The sequence below is a fragment of the Patagioenas fasciata genome, chromosome 1 (assembly GCF_037038585.1).
Source record: "Patagioenas fasciata isolate bPatFas1 chromosome 1, bPatFas1.hap1, whole genome shotgun sequence".
Taxonomy (NCBI): Eukaryota; Metazoa; Chordata; class Aves; order Columbiformes; family Columbidae; genus Patagioenas; species Patagioenas fasciata.
Window position 1 is genome coordinate 92298481 of NC_092520.1, and position 12991 is coordinate 92311471.

The window sequence follows — 12991 nt, forward strand, 5'->3', positions numbered from 1 at the left end:
GGGTTTCTGATTGGCGACTCCCGCCTGCCCGTCGCGTGGTGGGGGCGGGAGGAAGGCCGCGGCGCGCGTCAGTACGGCTGTGAGGCCGAGCGCGAGCCAGGGCTCCTCCCCCCCCCGCCGCCCGCCAGACGGTGGCTGAGGAGGCAGCGGCAGGGGATGGTGCGTCTGGCGGAGGCGGTGGCGGACGCCGCTCCGGCTCCTCCATCCCCCCCGCCGTCGCCATGGGTGTGAGTGGGGCCCCCCGGCCCGCGCAGATATGAGGTACTGGCCAGCGGCGGCGAAAGGGGACGGGAAGGAGAGGGGTGGGGAGGGTACCCTGACTGGGAGGGGCGACGGTTCACCCCAGGCCAACGGCGCCCGGCGGGCACCCGCGGGGGGGCAGCGGCGCCTTTGCCCCGCGTTGCCTCTGCTGTCCCCCACCTCCGCACAGTACCGGCGGCCGGGCGTGTCCCGGTGCCCGGACCCGCTGACAGGCGCCGGGTGCCCGGTACGGAGCGAAGCGCCCCGCTCCTCCTCGTCTCAGTGCCGTGGTCGTCGCCGGTGTGGGCGGCCGGAGGGGGGGCACGGAGCGGTGAGGTGGGCGCCCGCGGGATGCGCGCTGCGCGCTGGAGCGAACGCCACCGCTTGCCTTCCTCGGCTTTTTTTTTTTTTTTTTTTTCACTATTATGATTTTAATTTTTATCGGTACCTCACTGGGGCGGGTTTCACGGGTGCCGTTTTCGCAGCTGCGGTTTTGTGGGTAGAGGGCGAAGCGGGGCAATGCGGCGGGGGGAGCGCCCCGCTTCGTGCGCGCTGGCTAGGGGAGAGCGCAGCTCCCCCCCACCCGTCACAAGACAGCCATCGCTCCCGGAGGGAGCCGAGTCCCGGCCACCCGTGTCCCCCGGGGGGCATCTCGGACGTGGAATGCAAAGCGTGGGCTGTGTGCGGGTTTCCCTTTGCCGCGTTAGATAACGATTATTCTTGCTGCCTCCGTCTTCGTTACTCCCTGCCCCTTCGACACGTACGGTCCGCCCCGGTGCGAAGGGAAGGAAGAATGCCATCCCTTACGGTTTGAAAAGGGCACACGACCAATTGAACGAGGGAATGTTGTCAGAGTGTCAGGGAAATGGAAACGGGAATACGGTCGGCTTTTTGTCCCTTCGTTGCTGTTTGCCTCGGATTAGCAGACAACTTTGTGGATAATATTTCCTGTGGACGTCTTTTGTTCTGATTCAGCTACTTCTTTATTTTGAAAGAATTGTGGTTTTTGCTTTTAGAAGACAATATTTTCTATGAACTCTACCTTTCTGTGGGGTGTGGATGTCATGATAGGGAGAACACTTCATTAAAGAGAGCATTGTTTAGTAAATAGTTCTTGCTGGTAAATGACTAGCATTCCAGATATGATACTCATTAAAGCAAGAAACACTGTTTTCCTTTACCTCTTCCCACCCCCTAGTTCTAAGGTATGTGTTTTGTTTAGAACTTGTATGGTAATATATATTTAAGGTAATAGCTATGTACTTCAACAAAATATTTGAAGTCAACCTCCAATGTGTGCATTTTTTCCTAAATCAAAAAGACAAACACTGTGTTTAGGTACTGATGACTCTGGAGAGTGTTAGACTGTGTGCAGTGTTATTCCACACTTAGACAACCTCTCTTTCTTTTGCCTTTTTGTTCTATCCATCAGTAACTTCCTGTGATGAGTATAACCAGGTGATGTTTTTATACAGTATACTTTTTGAAGTAACAGTGAATTGATTACAAAATTCTTCCTGTTTTAAAATGTTTACACTGCATCTCCAAACCCTGCTTGAGAGGGTGAGGTATAGAAGGAGTCTTGCATGTCAGTTGTATTCAGATTTCCAAGTACAGGAGTGGGGGGGTGTACTGATTGCATACAGAAGTACAGGTAAATAAAACAGTTGCATTCTCTTTGGTAACTTATAATTTAGGATATGCAGTCATTTATGTTCAGGCGTGCATATAAGTAAAAGCAGCTTGAGCCATTTTAGCTTGCGTGATTAGCACTTGTATGCTCTCACTGATTTTGGCAGCTTTACAGGGGTCATGTTTCGTACAGATGAACTGTTTCTGAACAGTTTCTCCAGTGTATTAGGCTCAAACTTCATTTCAGCTGAGTGAGCTGCTCTTTGCGCTTGCTGCTTTACAAACAGCGCTTAATTCTTTCAGTTCTAGTGTTCCCTTTATAATATCCCACTGTCTTTTGTTCCAGATAAGATCCTTTTCAGAGTAGCTGTGTTTTCCTGATAATTTTCCTTCATGTCCTGGTTCAGTGGAATAACTACTTAAATATAGTAAAATACGAATTGATATCTCAAAATAGATCAATGACCTGCAGTGCCTGTTCTGTCTTGTGCTGCTGTTTGCTGGAAAGTCTACATGCCCTTTCCTTAATACCTCTAATCATGTAATTAGGATAGATTTGGATTCAGGAAAGAATGGGAATCTAGGATTAAATAATTTGAAATTATGATGTTGAATAGCCTTTTCTGGTTGATCTTGGTACTGTAATTGTGGATTGTAATATTACTTTTTAGTAGGATAACACTAGGAAAGGTAGGAATATGAGAGTTCTCTTTGTATAGAATAAAAAGAAAAACAAGTTAAGGAAAATGTAAGCCATGGCTTGAGGAATGTGGAGAACATAATTATGGAGAGTAATGATCAACTACGAACATTTCTTTATGCTGTCCTTAGTAGTGGATTATAATAAATGACAAGCAGAAATATTTATTTGTAATACATATTTCGGGTGGGGGTGACTGTAGTTAACCTGCATGGAACCAAAGAAATCAGATTTTTGTGTTGTGGTTTTTTTTTTCGAAGAAGGTAAACCAAGGGTTGCTTCTGCTCCTGTTGTCTGCTAGAAACTTTGAAGGCTCATTGCTGTAGTATTTAATACAGCTGCTGAACTTGAAATGCCCGGTACACAGTAACTTGGTTTTGTTTTTACTTGCATAGTGTGAAATTGGGTGGTGTCGTAGAGTATTAGAAATCTGGTCCCGTCTGAGATCTGATGATAATTTACTTGTGCACGTAAAACCTTACTGTGAGATGCTAAAATTTCTGTATGATATGTAGCAAAAGTAGTTAACTTCTTTTTAGAGTACACTTTCTAAAATAAAAACAAAACAAAACAAAACAAACAAAAAAAAACAACAAACAAAAACCCAAACAGATTCCACTGATTATTTTGGGGTGGCATTGTTGTTATATGTCTTGATATTTTGATTGCAGTATTTGTAACTGTATTTGCCAATCTTTCACACAACAAAACAAAAGTTGTATAGTTTTAGAATGTGCCTGTAGATGTCTAGTTAATCTACGTGTCTAGAATGAATCTACATAGCGCTGTGTGTGTGTGTGTGTGTGTAAGGGGTAGAGGGGGTCAAGTTCTTGACAGACCATACGTCACTCGTATAGGAGAGATTAGTTTCTAATTGCTGATCTTAAATGCATTCTACAACTGAAACTGGAAATTGTCTGTCTACTTCAGAGTGTCAGAGGATTAACTTCTTGACCAGAATAGAAAACAAATGGAAATCAAATAATTTGGTGTGGGGAGTAGTGCAGAGGTAGCTTCTATGTTCCCCAGGAAGAAATGGCCTTTTTTTCTTTCTATTTCTGATGTGAAAGATACATTTATACAACATTCCCTTCATTGCAATCAGTCAAAATGCATAAACATTAAATGACACAGTACATACTTGGTTTGGTTTTCTGTTATTATGAATGTATTGAAGTTACATATGTTGGATATTATATTTTCCTTTTTCCTGTGTTGTTTCTGAGGTAATTGAATTGATTAGTGCTACTTTCATTTCAGTAGCTATAAAGTCAACTTTTCATAAGTATTGTGTGCGTAAAATCTGTGTCTGGGATTTTGAAATAATGATGTTATTAATTGCCTGAAACCTAAATCTCTGCTGTATGTTTCTGTTTCACCATAGTTCTCAATCTCCCTTCCCTGCTCTGTCTCTTGTAGTTGCGTGTGCCCACAGGATATTTGTGGTGAACAGAGTTTTGACAACTGAAATTTAAATACTGTGGATTTATAATAATAAGTTTTTGTGTGATGGCAGTCCTTGAAAATCATAGGCTTGATGGTATGTTCTAGTGCTATAGATAAATATTAGCAAGCCCTGGTAATACTATTAAAATAATTTCACTGAAGACTTGTTGTCTCTAGAGTTGAGGTTTTCCCTTATGTTTTGATGGGTAGCTCCTCCTGATTTCCATAGGGATTCTCTACCTAAATGTCTTTTAAGGATCTGGACATGAGGGTGACTAATCTACTATAAATGACTGGACAGTGGTTTATCTTTGCATCGTTTCAAGATATAGTTTTACTTGCTTCATATAAATGCAGGATTTGTAGATATTAGTTATTAATATACTTCCAAAATACACAGAACACCTGTGTTCAAATCTTTGGTTTCTGAAACAGGGTTCATGCAGAGCCACCTGAAATGGTTGGGACTTCTCTGGAGGACTCATGGAACTCCTTTGTAGCACATTGGTTTTTTTTACTTTCATATATAATTGTAAATATTTACAACAATTAAATATACCCCTGAATAATTTGTGAGCTATATATGAGAAATTATGTACAACATTCAGAAAATTTCTAACTCAAACCACACAAAGTAGAATCTTTGGACCAGTTTACTAGTTACCTGCTCTACTTGTCTTTTGGCCATACTTTCTAAAGATGTTTTCCAAAAGTAATTCCCAAACTTTACAACTGAGAATAAAACAATGGAAAGTGAAGTTTTTAATGAAATATATACTTCATAGTAGAAATTCCAGCTAGAATCACATATGCTGTGTGCAGGTAGTCTGAGTTTCCAACATCCTTGACAGTTAATGTCAGTTTTTATCATGTCGTATAACATCATGTTTTGTATCCATATACTAGTTTATATTAATTTATGTGACTGGTGTTATGGTTTGCATGTGATTTTACTGAACAGTGTGTTAGGCATAACTAAATCACCTTCATTAACTGCCCACAGATATCTTCAACAGAATTTTTGAGACTTAACAGACTAAAATAAAAAACTCATGAAAATCAAAGCTATATGTTTGAGCACTTACTGAAGATACTGAGTGGCAAGTAATGCAAAACGTAGATTTATGGTTTCTAAAATCTGACAGCCAGAGTTTCTGCAGTGATAACTTTATTAGGGTTTGAAGACCACCGCTATAATAGCTTACCAGCAGGCAGCTTTCCTTGACTTTGTCCTTGCTTTGTGATCAGAGACATCTGTAGAACTGTATTAGGATTTTGAGGTAAACCACGAACTCTTAAATGAGACAGTAATTGTTTTAAGCCATCAGTTACGGTTTTGCAACATGTTACAAAGTGATTGGTTTGTCAATAAATTTAACAGATATGCAAATCAAATTGTTGTATTCTTCCTGTGATTCTGCAGGCCTGCTAAGATCCAAAGGTACCCATGTCAGTGTTGCACTGGAGAAACAAGAACTTTTATTCATTTCTGATGGTACTTTTAATCTGTCAGTGTGAGTGCCTAGAAACAGTATATGAGAAAATTACAAAAATGATGTCTTAGTTGTGTGTTTAAGAAAGAGCAACCACTGGTTTGGGGGGGGAAAGAAAAAAGTTATCTCTTGTTTTCTGAATAATGCCTATCCTGCAAAGTATACATCAGCTTTTTGTTAGTTGCCCTACCAGTTGAACTGTAAAGGAGAAATCCAATATTGACTGCTAGGAAGGTAATTCAGCTGTGTGTCTCCATAGAATAGAACAGTCTTGGGTGCCCATTTAGCTGAAGAAGTGGTGTGAAGTCAGCTGCACATCTAACTTTCAAAGGTCAAGGTGAGTTTATGTAAGGACACTGGGATGCTTATCAATTGTGGCTATCTTCATATTATGTTACAGTTTAATACCTATAGTTGTGTTTTAGAAACTTGGTACTTGTTTATGAAGTGTTCATATGACCGATCTGTAAACTGAAGATACTATTGAGCTAATTTTGTGTTTTGAGGTCACCACCTCTTTATTTTAAAAAAAGCCTCATATTGGTAACGTTTTTCATGTACTCTAGCTTTATATTACAATTTCAAATTCACAAGCACAGGAATATGGACTACCCTGGAAACTGTGAGGTGCAATATTTAGTGCTTTTTAAGTAAGGTTTTTAATAGATCATTGCAGGATTCATCACAATTTCAGTGTTATCTTTTCTGCCAGTCTTATAACCAAAGAAGATAAAAACTGAACAGATCCTAGTTCCAGTTATATTACACTATGTTTAGACATTAGCCTCACATTGTTAAACCCTCATCCTGCAGGCTGTTTTGTATTAACACGTGTTTGTACACACACAAAGCCGACAGCTGAAGAGAATCTTTTACAATGTATAGATACACCTATGAAGAGTTGCCTGCAGGTATGTGGGTGGCCTTTAGTTGTATGGAGAGTCTGTATGGATACCTGTGTCTGCTAGACAGAAGCTCAATTACCCAGTGTAAGGTTTTAATAGCTTCCAAAAATCTTCAGGATATGTTGAGGAAGTAAGATTCTTTCTTGCAGAGAATCATAAACAAAAGCTGACAGCTTCAGAGTTCTGTTTTGTAATAAAATGCCAGTAATCTGATAATGTACCAAAAAGGATGGTGCAATAGTATTTTTTTTTCAAGAAATTAAACTGTTTGTTATTTTTTTTTTCTCTTTGAATCATGTGAGTCCCTGTTGAATAAACTTGGTTCTCTGTTTTTCTCAGGCAGACAGACTCTTGTGATATTCAGATTTGTTGTTGATTTGTTTGTTTTTGCGTGGGCATCCAGTGTAATTGGCTTTTTTAGACAGCAACTTTCTGAGCTGGTCCTAAGGTGTATCCATTGCCTGTGCTGCTGCAATGTTTACTGTCCTAGCTCCTTACCTTCACCAGTTATCATTCTTATCTGTTCTGTTTTTATTTTTTTTTTTCTTGTATCTGTGTTTCTTTATTTTAATGGTCATGTATATTTCAGTGTTACCTGAAGGCTGGCACTTAAACTTTGTATTTCCATGTTCATTGATTTTGTTCTGTTGATGTTTGTAAGAGCTAATCCCAACAAGGAAAGACTGTGAATTATGTTACTATAAGTAGTTTGTAGAGCTACATGAAATACTTTAAAAATTTTCTCGCAAAGAAGCATTCAATATTACTACCTCTGTTCTTCAGTGTGTGCTGAAATTGCAAACCAGCATAATAACAAAGAGAAGAAGGAAGAATTTTTGCTTGGAATAATGTGGAATTAAGTTGCTGAAGGTATTAGGGCAAATACTGAATTTAAAACCCAGACATGTTACAAAGTTTTCCTCTTCTTTTACAGCTATTCCTTATAGTTGTTTCTTTTTAAACTTTGGTTCGTAAAACTTAAATTCAGTGGAAAAGTTAGGAACATAAAAGTGTTAAAATATGTTTGCATATGCTAGGGTCACATGCTTAAATTCATGGCAGGACATTGTGAATTTTGGAGATGTTTAACGACTGATTGTGGTCAGGAGTCAGTGGCTTAGTTGGTATCAATAACTCTGTCTTAGTGTTGAAAATTCCTGTTTGCCAAGAGCCCTTCAGATGACATTAGTGATACAAAGAGTAGATCTTTAGTTGACATGGAACTAAAATAGTTGGATTGTGCCACTTCGATAGTAGGTTCCTCCCGTTATTAGGCTTTTATGATCGCTGAGCCAGGCTTGCTGGTAGAAAGCTGCTAAGGGTGTTTTCTGTGCTCAGAACATGCTCCATTACCACACTTCTAAGAACAGAATAATATTAATGGAGTTGAAGCTTGTGCAGCATTTTTACTTTAACGGTTTTATGCTTTTTGATTATTTAGTCATCCTTTTTGCACAATCAGAAGTTACGGATGAACCATAAGTCACATAGTTCTGCACAGTAAATTGAATCCACTCTTGTGAAACAGAAGTACGAAATACTCCAGATGCAGTGCTGACTTTAATGTGTCAAATGCAGCAATGGATTGATTCCTTAAATGTGTCGCAAATGTACATTTGATGCTGCTATTTAAACTCAACATCTAAATATGAGAGGGTTGCTTAAAACTTGTGCTGTCTGTCAATGATGCAAGCAAACCAATTTTGCTTTGTGTTTTTTTTCGGGGCGGGGGATGGGAGGAGGGAAAAAGATGCATCCTTTTGAGTCACATACTTTTAATGTTATTCTGAACTGCTGAGAAATTTTCTTGTATGACATTAAAAGATCAGCTTATTTTTATTAAGTAGTTGGGTGAATTTAAGCTGAAGTATTTCATCTGCTATTATTTTAGAACTTAAAAACAAAACCATGACTACTTATCTAATAACCTAGAAGCATCCCTAAGTAAAGCTGTCATCTAAGTAAAAAAAAAAAAAAAAAAAAAAAACAACAACAAAAAACCTCGAACAAAACAAAAACCAGCAAAACAAACACACACACAAAACCAAAAATACCGAAACCAATCAACAAACAGACTCCCCTAAACCACCAAACCCTGCATGAACTTAGCTGATGTGTTCTACAAACTTATATAAGACCTTGATGCTTTGTACCTGTTCCTGTTCTTCCTCTATCTCTGTGTTACCTAAGACTTTTCAGATAATGTTATGGGAAATACCCTGGCGAAGACTGTGGACTATTTAGTGATAGCATTTGTATGGGTTGTTAAATGGAATTTAAAAGCTAAATTTGCATTGAAAGCCTGTTGTCTAGAACCAAGTGGTATTGTTTAGCATGCTGTGTGAATAAGAAAGAAAGGAATATTCAAGTAACAAAAGCAGCATAGTGGTTTGTGTGTGTGTGTCTGAGACTAGACATTTTAGTGTCAGATCATCTTAGTGCCCCCAGATTAGAACTACTGGTGTTGTGGGAGAAAAATAGAAAAGTTTGAAAATATTTATTTTAAAGAAAGGCTTTATCAAATAAGACTAAAACAAACAAAGCTGAAGGCAAACCTTTTCAGTGTGAACATCGTCTGATCCTATGGAGTCTAACTCAATTCAAATACAGTGTTTGTACAGCAAAGGCTACATTTGACGCCATGTGGTATCTCTGAGTATTTAGGCATCACCATTTGTTTATGCTGTTGCTTGTCCTTTGTCAAACTGCAGCAGAAATCTTTAGGCTTTAATATTAGAATTCAGAATTTCATGGGTAGGTGACAAAGTGGTAGGGTCTGAGCTAGTTTCACTCTGCTCCTGTCTTGATACAGACTTTGAAGTTTTTACTGACAAAGGAGAACTGTAGGACTAAATAGAGTAGGAATATGTAGAACTGTTTTTCTTTTTTCCTTCCTGGTCTCACCACTTGCTTGGAGGCAGGGATAAGAGAAATGGAGCCTTGACCTTTTGGCATCTTGGCTCTTATTAGTTGTTGGCTTGAGGAATTGAACGTATTCCAGGGATGACATGTTAGCTGAAACTTCAGCAGACTGAAAGACTGGAGTCTTTTCAGCTCCTAGTTGTTTCTAGATACTTGCTAGGCTCCATTAATAGCTGAATAATAAACCTTCTGCCTATTGTGTGTTGTGGGCTTTTTTGTGGAGTTTTAAGGACTTTTGTATAAGTAAGGAGGAGGATTCTTTCTCTGGTTTTGATAGATGATACAGTTTCTGTAATTAGAAAATGCATGAAGCTTCAGAAATAATTTTGTATTTTTTTCCTGTTGTATGTGCTTCTAGTAGGAAAATGTTAACCGTAGCTGCAAGGAAAATGGGATTCCCTGCTGGAGTTGCTAAATTCCTAGAGTTTCTGAAATTTGTTATGGCAATGCTAAGTTCCTGCTTTTCCTGGATTACCTTGATGCAATCATAAATTAAACCACCTGGGGTTTGTTAGGAAAAGGAAAGTAAAGGCTACTTGGCGCAGGGCAACAACTACATTAAAAAACCTTTCCTGAATGTATGTAGGGAATATAATCATGCTGAATCTCTTAAACGATCATCAAAATCAAAATTAGGCATTCTGCTTGGAAAGTTTAAAACAGCAACAGAAATTTAGTCCTCTTATTTAAAACAAAACAGGCAAACTCTCAAAGTTGCAAGCATTGTGAATCAAGAATGCTGACTCAGCTAAACTTTGTGCACTGAAATGAAACCTAGGAAGCTTGCATATTGAAATTCTTGTGAAAGTTCATTTCCTTTTGTGTGGAGGTTTATTGTGCTTTATTATCCTTACGCAGATTCAAAAAGGAAAAAGGGTGGATGGGAGAAATAAATTAAAAAAAAAAAAAAAAAAAAAAAGATTCCTCCAGAGAGAACAATGCATGCAGTTACTCCCCACTTGAGATACTTTGTAGCTAAGAGAGGTTTAAAAAGACAGTAACCGTAAAGGGCAAGAAAAGGGCAGAAGGCTAGAAATAGCACAGATAAAGCAGTTTGCAGATTTGCAAACTTAGTTTGCTCTGACTATTGTTTTTAAGGTGGTAGCAGCAGTTTCTGGTTCTGTACCAGGCCATGTTTAAGAGGAAGCTCTTGACTTTTCTGGCAATCCTCAGGTACTTTTCTGAAGTAGCTTAGATACTTAGAATGAACCATATTCTACAGCTGTGCAAGAGAGATGGAAAAACACCAGTTTAACAAAACTAGCCAAAAAGGAAAAACAGGAGCCTGTTTCAACTGAGGTATTTTAAACATCTACCTATTGAGTTCAGTTGCTATGCCTGTACTATATTATGGAACCGAATGAATAGAGTCAACCAATAATTTCATCTTGTATTAGCTTAGCTTTGTCTTTCATTAAAGATTAAAGACTTTATTCTGTGAAGATTTAAATAGAAACAAAGTGTTATTGTGATAAAAGGAAACAGACAGAGGTTACCTAGTTAGGTGGCTTCCACCTTTCTTTTGATTTGTAGACTTCTAAAATATATCTTCTGAGAACACTTATTTGGGGCAAGGTATGGAAACCTGCTTTAGGCTTGATTCTTCTTAGTTGGTTTTGCAAGTTACCTAGAGGTTTCCTTTGTCATGCATATCAGCTAAGGAGAACTATGCTTTTGAATTCTCGTGGTCTCTTATTCTTGTTTTACTGAGAAAAATGCTTTAGCTGATATATTTGTAGGCATATAGTAGGGAGTTTGGACGTTTTTACAGATACGCACTTCAGGAGACTTATAGCAGAAGTGGTTGCATCTAAACACAGAGACAAGCAAACGACTGCTTTGTTTTGAGAAACCAAATTATACATATGTGGAACTACCACTGTGGAGCTGACATGTTCATGTGAGTGTTGGTTTTAAATTTCTGGAAGATTCCCTAATTGACTATTAGAGGTGACGTGGAAGTATTATTAAAATTGACCCATTGGTGATGTGGTGGTGGAAGTAACGAGTATGGAAAAAAGTCTCATGGAAGTGCTACTTCAGTGGAGAGGCTTCTTGAGTGATATGTCTGTCCTTGCAGAGTAATAGCAACTTACATACCTACAATTTGTGTGTCGGTTTATTTACCTATCCATGATCATCTGATTTGTTTTAAATTGCTCTAGTTTTGTGATGACCTCAGATTTGCACTGTATCTTGCATCACAGCAGTGAACATACTCTCCTCCTCCCACTAGGAATAGGCTAAATTTGTTGGGAAAGTATTTGGCAGTTGTATTGAGTTCATTCTGTTTGAAAAATATCTCAGCAGCTGGTTGCTATAGAATCATTATATCTCTTCCAGATTTTAATGTTTAGTGGATTGGATACAGTGGGGAGGTTATTGGCAAGGTAACGGAAAAAATGTGTCAAGGTCTTTCTCTCTTGGGGTGATGCTGGCTTGGTGCCTCGTTGTGAGACTTCTTTATTACTGTTTTTCAGTGGCTTGCATGAGCAGTACTGTTGGTGGACGCTGTGACCTCTGGCACTGTTTATCTGGTTACTCATATTTTTGGCCAGGCTATAGCTTTTTAATGTTATGGCTCATTTTTTCTTTTGCATCTTTGTTTATCTGTTCAGTTGGTATGCCAATCTAGAGATAAGCATTGAAAAAATTAAGTTTAACTGAATATCTCTTACAGGTCTGCAATGCTGACTTTGCACTAAAACCAATCACAGAATTAGATCTCTCTTGCAACTGTTAGATACCACTTGAAACTACTATGATCCCCTCCTCCAGACTTTACCTTTTTTTTTTTTTTTTTTTTGTAGTGCATAATTCGCAGATGATTTAGGTATATTGTTAGGGATTGATACTCTGAAATTCCTGTTTTCCAAAGCAGACCAATTTTGCTGTCACAGATAGGATATTTTCCAGGATTCAATTATACTGGCATATGCAGCCCTCTAGGAGGTCAGATCTCAAGGATTTGTCTACGTAATCAAAGCTTTTTTATTACTCAGAAATAAATCAACATAGGCTCTGGTCAGGATGGCCCATGCACTTCATCTTGTATCCCTTCAGATTTTTTGAGAATGGCCTCCTCTCAAGCCATTTGTATTGTTCTAATGCCTGTACATTGCTTGCATGTTCAGGCAGGTCTCTGTTTACTTCTGTCTTAATATTCTAAATGCTTTAGTTCAGAAGCAGTCTGATAGTTTTCTTAATTGTCAGTAATGAGACTGATTTCCCAGAAACACCTATGGAAGACTACCCAAATTCAAAGTAGGTTAATATAGAGGAACAGGTGAGTAAAACAGAAAACTTACTATGTTTGTGTAGCCTGATGTTGTCTACCAGCTGTAATTTGTAGCTTTACACCTGACATAGAGATCCCTGTTTTCCTGACGTATTACGTTTTCTTGTTGGTCTTCAATGTCTGGACTGTTACCCAGATACTTTGATTCTCTTTCAACCTGGATCTTCCATTTGGTATCTTCAGTTCTCTGAGGACTTTAACACTGCATGCTTTGACAACATACTGGCTGTTGGCAGTTAGATTTCTTGAGGCTTCCATTAAGACTTCATTTTTGGGCTGTTAAACAAACAGGAACTTTTCAAAAGGCTAAAGTAATAGTTGCGGGATTGGAAGATGTTGATTTTCTTCTGGGCCT

General features: G+C 38.8%; 1 protein-coding gene across 8 annotated transcripts in view; it reads left to right on the forward strand.

The window, feature by feature from the left end:
• ITSN1 (intersectin 1) overlaps nucleotides 1-12991 on the forward strand; it is a 144197-nt gene that overhangs the window by 638 nt on the left and 130568 nt on the right. For 3 of the 8 annotated variants that reach the window (XM_071810676.1, XM_065862515.2, XM_071810718.1), the window contains exon 1: nucleotides 38-261. The exons of 2 other annotated variants lie outside the window; for them this stretch is intronic. The gene's annotated coding sequence lies outside the window, so the exon portion shown is untranslated. Of the gene's footprint in view, nucleotides 1-36; nucleotides 262-5824; nucleotides 5849-12991 lie in introns of those variants that run through there. 3 more of the 8 variants (XM_071810709.1, XM_071810724.1, XM_071810689.1) reach the window with 3 other exon arrangements.